The sequence below is a fragment of the Bactrocera oleae genome, chromosome 6 (assembly GCF_042242935.1).
Source record: "Bactrocera oleae isolate idBacOlea1 chromosome 6, idBacOlea1, whole genome shotgun sequence".
Lineage (NCBI taxonomy): Eukaryota > Metazoa > Arthropoda > Insecta > Diptera > Tephritidae > Bactrocera > Bactrocera oleae.
In genome coordinates, this window is record NC_091540.1 from 12,006,640 (window position 1) to 12,013,964 (window position 7,325).

Sequence of the window (7,325 nt, forward strand, 5' to 3'; positions counted from 1 at the left end):
TATATTTCCAAGGTTTACAAACAAAACGGTTTCTCTCTATTGACACTACAAAATTTAATACACGAAAGCATATCTCGATTTTAAACGATGCTGGAATTACAGTGTGGTCTTAAAAATATTAGCTATTTCCTCGACAGTTCGTTCTTTGGAATGAATGCAGATTGAAATACGTCCAGACTGTGAGCCACCTTTCGAATATGAACACGCAAATATTTATATTTTTTATAGATTTTTTCTATGACATGTATTTCTACCCATCCCCACTCCCGGGTAATGTCAACTGCCTTTACACTATTTCAGAGGAAAATCGATTTCTTGCGGGGCTGCTGCTCCAATGGATTACTAAATAGCGAACTACTTAAGTGTGCTTACGTGGTCTCAAATATGCTCGTCGTGTATGTATATACATATATGTCGAAGTATATAGGGATCGCATGTTCTATGGAATTCTGCTCTTAGCAACTATGAAAGTCAGTAACGTAAAAAATAAAAAAAGTTTCAACAAAAACAACAAGTTGACACAACAAAGTGTATGAGCAATTGGAGAGCATATTGCTTTAGTTTATTTCACGCTTCGCTACACAAATGTTATATCAACATAACCAACAGAGGAGAGTTAACCAGACCCTCCTTACCGTCTTTCACCGCTCATGACGCGTTTGCTAAGACAACGCTTTAAAAAAAAATTTAAGCTTTTACATGACAAATTACTGAAATGTAAAAGGGTTGGATTTGTGTCAAGTTATTGCCTGTTTACAGATATAAGAATGGTCATAAGTGCAAAAATGTAATAAGAAAGTATGTGTGAACAGTTAGGTTTATAAGAAGTGCAGGGGCAAGACGAGAGAAAGTTTTCTAAAATGCGTATGAGAGGATATTTCGTCACCACAAAATTCTTTAGAACCCTGCTCATTTTAAATCTTGAAGGGATTGCTGTGTACTCGGGGTCTAAACCGGTTTGAAACCGAAACCGTTTACTTACCTAGAATTTAAATTGGTTTGTGTTTAATTTAAAATTACTGTTTAAATAATGGCCTCATGCTTTCAAAGATCAATTGATATTCATAAAGCACATACTCTGGCATGGTCTCGGAATAAGTGGGTTAAAGTGTTAAAGGTTCTTCAACTATAAGGGAGAGTGATTGTCACAAACGTTCGAAAAATATATTTTCTTTGCATAATTATAAAATATGTATCGAAAAGCCAAATAATATATCGCGCTAGAGCACCAATGAGTAGAAATTTTATTTTTCACATTGATTTTTATTTATATTGCAAATTTAGCACGCTTTCGCTTTAAAGACAGCGATTATTGACATTTTTATTTATTTTTTAATTTCTTTGGGTTTTTATCGTTTTTTTTTTTTTGTTTAATTTTTCTTTCTTTATATTTTTTTTTGCTAGTGTTGCTTTTTATTCTGTCTTTACATTTGAACGCGCAGTTCATTTGCACAGAGACACACATACACACTCGCACAAACACACACGAGCGCACAGTAATTTCTTTCGTGCATACGAGTGTGCTTTCATTTTTCTGGTGCCAGAATGTCTGTCTAAAACCAAAGCCAGTCGGTTCGCGCTGTGCCCGTAACACCATAATAGCATGGCAGAATATGGCACGGCACGGCGTGCTGCGGGACCGGCGGACGATGCTTAATGAGTTGCTGAGGCAGCCAAGCAAATGCGCATAGCACAAAGGTGGCAAAGTGGCGGCGGCAAACGTGACGGTTGCGGTTAGTACCAGCGTGTATGTGTGTGTGTGTTAGTGTACTCAATATATAACAAAGTGAATGGTGAGTACGGGGAGCGGCCGGCATTGCCAGGTAAAGGCGATGGAAAATGAAATGAGATGAGTGGAGTTTGACGTTCAAGTTGAGCTTGAGGTTAAGATAGAGGTAGAGGTGAGCATGTGTAACGGTGTGGCGAAGTGCAGTGTGGTGATGTGGGGTATATTTAGCGTATATGAGTATATGGGGCAATCAAGTTGGAGACTCAACGATGCTCGGGTAATCAGTCAGCTGTAGTAATTGTCGCAGCCCCACCACAATACAGCTCCCTCAAGCTGACAAATATGAGTCGCAGGTAACGTGTAACTAATTTCTCTAAATGTCAACGCATACACATACACAAGCCATATGGAGGCTTTCAGTTGGCAACACGTATGAATCCACAAAAGCGTTGCAAGGGCATCAATCCAAACGGACGTTCACTAGTAAGAGTGTGGGTGTTATGGGGTGGGGGAGAGCGCGTACAAAGCGTGTAGGCGTACATGTTGCTGTGCGCACGAGGAAAGTTCTAGTGTCGACTGGCAATCAGTAGTTGTTGTACAATCATTTTGAAAGCAAATTTTGTGTTTATTGTTATTTTATTATTATTTTTTTTTCGCATGCATTTTCGAAATATTCGTATGCACTATAATCTCAGCTTAATACATTATTCAATCGCACTTCAATTTCCATTCTACTAGCTGGGTGGGTCAACAGCGTTTATCTTGATTTGCCGCAGTTAACATTGAAAATCACCATTCAAGCAAATTACGTTTAAATAATTAATTTTTTCCTGTTAAAGCATTTGAGGCAGCGGCAAACAACAAAAGCAGCCAAACTATATAAAAGCGCTGAAGCAGAACAACAAAACGAATTATTACGTGCAAACCACATAAAATGTAATTATATTATTAGAACTTGACGAAATGAACGCAGCGCTGCTCTGTGACATGGAAAATTTCTTGGTGACTTAACCCATTCAGTTATACCGTTGAGACATAATTGAGTAATTCTAGAGAAAACATACTAGATAAAAATGTTGAAGGGAATACAAATACTTTCAAATTGGAATTAGCTACGTAAATGGACAGCCATATTACATAATAAATATGTACTAGAGACTAGATCTCAAGTCCCTAGAATCTTAGAATATTTTTTTTTTTTACATAGGTCTTTTGGTATAATATATTCAAAGCACAATCGAAGGCCATTATTCGAATTTAAACTGATTGCTCGGCCTTTCGGAACTTTAGAACTTGTGGTACGGTAAACTTTGCGTCGCAGAGAAGTGTGGACAACTATTTCTTTTTATCTGAGGAGCTTTTGAAGGTAAGCTATCTAACTATTGTATTATATAGCATAGAACGAATTTAACAAAATCTGGCTTTTGTCAGATGTACCGGTATGAAATGAGTGTTTTTTTTTTGTGAAAATGAATAACTAATTTTGGGAGAAAAAAAAAATTATTCAAGTATTGATCATTGCTTTTTACATATTTTGACCACCTTTCCAGCTCGTTCACAAAGGTTCCCTACCAACACATTTTTGTAGCTCAACGCTCACTTGATACCGGTATATGCCTCATTCCATTGAATATACCTACAATCAATCAATTACATATTTTCCAGCATGTAAGCCACAAGGTACACAATCGCAGCGCAGCTGCCTCGTCGTGCGCTTTAACAACCCACAAGCAACGAGCGGCTAACAATCGCCAACCCAATCAAGTCAGGCCATATAAGCGACCCAGCTTGTTTAATTAAAATTTATCACAGCGTCCAAAAATGGCAAATAATAAGCGGAAGGAGGGTAGGGCAGCAGAAAATTGCTTGATAGAAGCGGCAATAAATAAATATTAAATATAAAAAAAAACACTTTTAATAAGAAATACAATCAATCAGCGGCAACGGGGAGAAGCGGTGCAAGCGGCTGCGCATAAGCGTGTAGCACGGAAGGCGGCAACAGCCCAACTGCAGGCGTATTTTATTATATTAATAAAACTTATAAATGAAAAGAAAATCGTAAAAAATATCGAAAAATTAAAATTAAATTATTAAACGCTAACGAAACTAGCAATTATGACAGCAACGGATAAGTGCCAGGGGGAGTCACGTTAACAACAGCGAAAATTGTGCGGCCTGGGACGCTGAAACACATCTCTTTTTTTCGGAAATGCCAAAAACACGATTCCTTTGATGAATTTTCTTTGTGTTTTTTTTTTTGTTTTTTGTTAATTTGGCTACAAACACTGCTGGGGGCACGTTTGACTGCGCTGCAACAAGTCAAAGTGACACACACACATGCATATAAACCACATACACTAGCGCTTGTATTGGCCCACGCTAGCGAATTTGACAGACTGCTGGACGTCAGCAAATTGTGTTGAGCGATTTTTTGACGTGTGGTTCGCTTGAAAAACAACAGCAGCGGCAAGTATATGGCATAAATATTCTAGAATATTTTAGAGTAATTGCTGTTATATATTTATAGATATGGCTATTACTTATGGAATTCATATGATGTGTACGTGTTGGGTTTTAACTAAAGGTGATAGTGTTATAGGTAGCTCATGGTTGCTCACGTGGTGTTGTACTAAATATTAAAATTTAGTTTTCACAAATATATATGTAGAGAGAGAGAGAGAGCGAGAGAGAAAATTTGTATTTCTGTGGCTCAAATTTTAATATTTTTTACACAATTTTGAATTTTTACCATTACTGAAGGAATTTTCTTATCTACATGGATTAGTGTGAGACTGGCATATTTCTGACTGAAGTCCACCAACCAACATTTACTAAAACTTCACATAAATATTAATATTGCATATTTTTTACATGAGTCGCTTTTGTGAAAAAATATGGTACAGCCAGCTGACTAGTTGGGTTCATAACAGTTGTCAGTTAGCCAAATAGTTCAATTCACAGCAAGAAATGTACTGACGAGTATGTCGGTTAGGTGTTTTGGGTATATTAATAATGGAAAAAGTTGCAACTGTGTAAAAATATTGCAAATTCAACGATATCGATCTAATTTTTATTTTATAATAGCCACAGTTTGTTACAAGATGAAAACATGGACAAAATTTTTATATAATATATAAACTATAAATGTTAAAAAATTTAATAAAATATTTTTTAAATTTTTTAAAAATATTTTTTTATTGTTTTTCTATATTTCTTAGCGCTCTGTGCCAACTTATAGTAACAGCCTATTATCACCGCTTTAATCTCAAGTGATATCAAGCAGTATAAATCTGTGTTCATTTAACGAACTGTTAGTATTTTGACAAGCCTTTATGGTAAACCTGTCGTCATATCGCCAAACAAATGTGTGCACCCAAATTAAATGACATAGACATCATATTTAAAAATATACTTCGAAATAATAATATTTTGTATTTATTTGCTCACTGCATTCAGAACAAGCCAGCGGCGAATAAATTCACAATTATATACCGGTACATAAAAATTAATATATAAAGACATATTAAACAGGTAAATATGCATGTAATATTATTAGGGTGGTACAATTTTTTTGCGTTAAATAGGCTTAATATATTAAAAGCGGCAGAGTTTCACAGGCAAACCAAACTAAAATTTTTAGCGTGCACCTAAATGACTTTCTGGCAGCAAAACTCTCAGCTACTTAACTTTACATACATATTTCAGGTATGAAAAAATTCTAAATTGCTTCAAGCATGAGTATGTCTAAATCAATAATTCATTAAAGAAATAATTTATATTTCAAAAACGTATATCAAAATCGAAAAAATGTTAAGAATTTTCAAATAATGTTTTCCAACGCATATCGAGCCACCCTAATGGTCACTATGCAACTGCACTTCTGGGCTGTGGTTGCATATTGAACTGACCGTCAGGCTGGCAGCAACAGCAACAGCATCAGCAAAAGCAGCGACTACATTAGTAATAACAACAACAGCAACAACCAGCACTTGACAATGATTTGTAGCGCGGTGAAATTTTTAAATCAAGCCAACAACGAATTGAGAAAATTAAAAATAAATGCCAAAGTGTTTTTGCATCTACATACAAGTACATATACCCACACACAGGCACCGAATCACTTGAGAGATTAAAAAATTGCGCAAGTAAATGTGGCAATTTTGCAATTCAGCAAATAATGCTTGTGAGCTACAAATTAAAATAGCGTATAAATTGGGAAATAAAGGCCAAGCGCACGTGCGCCCGAAACTGGGCCGCTGCTGCGGTAGGAAAATGCATGAAAAAAAGCGACAATGACAACAACGACAAAAAGCGAACATTTCGCAAATTTCATAAAAATTCGCTGCCGCATTTGACAAGCCATAAATTCTTCCTTTTTGAGAACATTTGCCGCCGCCGCCGCGCTGTTATGCACACACACGCACACACGCGCACACATAAATACTGATATGCTTACACAACGGCATTTAAATACGTTAAATATTTTTATATTTTTTGCGCGCTTGTTAATCAGCGCATTTAATTTGCACGGCTTTGCAATTAAATTTTTCTGAGCCCACAAATGAGTGAGGAAATATCGCAAAATAAATAAATAATCGCCTGCCGGCCATTAATTATCCGTGTTGCATTTCAGTTTTTACTTTTTTCACATTTTGCAATCGAAATACATAAGCGATACACTGATTCTTGGCGGTTTCACATTTTCATTGCATTAACGGTTATTTTTTAATATTTCATTAATTTCGACATTTATTTGCTTTTTGTTGCTTCACTTGTCTTTGCGTTTGCTATTTTTGGTCGCATTTTCGGTTGCATTAAAATAAATGTATAAAATTGTTATTTGCTGTTGTTGTTTATCATGCTACATGTTCATTGCTTTAAATGGGCGAAAAGAGATTAAGTTAATTGCCGTGCGGCTGCCGACTTCGCATCGCCACTCGACCGCCGGTCGGCGTCTCTTGTGGCGACTCTTGATGGTGCTGCAGTCGCTACTGCGACATTGGATTCCGCGCCTGCACCTTCTTTACCCAGTGGCCGTTTGGGTCCCTATCAATTGCTGCCGCAACGCGCGGCGGGGTGAAATGAGTGCGCGCCTCGTTAGGGCGGCCGTAAAATGTAATGACTACCGATTACTCATTTTATTAATGTTTATTTTAATATTCTGTCATAATACTCGGAGACAAGCAATGAAACAAATATAACAAATTTATACAGACAAGTGTTGTGACAGTTGTTTCACCTGTTCCTTTTTATACTCTGAACATGTTATATTAAGTTTGGTAAAAAGTTTCTAACACTCAGCAGGAAACATCGGATTCTCTATAAAATATATATATATAAATGATCAGCAGAACGAGCTGAGTTGATTTAGTCATGTCCATTTGTCCGTCCGTCTGTCTGTATATACGCGAACTAGTCCCTCAGTTTTTGAAATATTGATCTGAAAATTTTGCACGCGTCCTTTTCTCTACAATAAGCTACTAATTTGTCGGAATTGTCGTTATCGGACCACTATAGCATATAGCTTCCATACAAACTGAACAATCGAAATAAAGTGATTGTATGAAAAACTTTTTCATTTGACGAGGTCTACAAT

General features: G+C 36.4%; 1 long non-coding RNA gene across 1 annotated transcript; it reads left to right on the plus strand.

Annotated features, from left to right (window-relative positions):
• The first annotated feature begins 508 nt into the window (after positions 1 to 508).
• LOC118680566 (uncharacterized) lies at positions 509 to 4,918 on the plus strand. The gene is made up of 3 exons (XR_011397016.1): positions 509 to 3,095; positions 3,395 to 4,195; positions 4,257 to 4,918. It is a non-coding gene; the product is annotated as an uncharacterized lncRNA (long non-coding RNA).
• Positions 4,919 to 7,325: the final 2,407 nt, after the last annotated feature.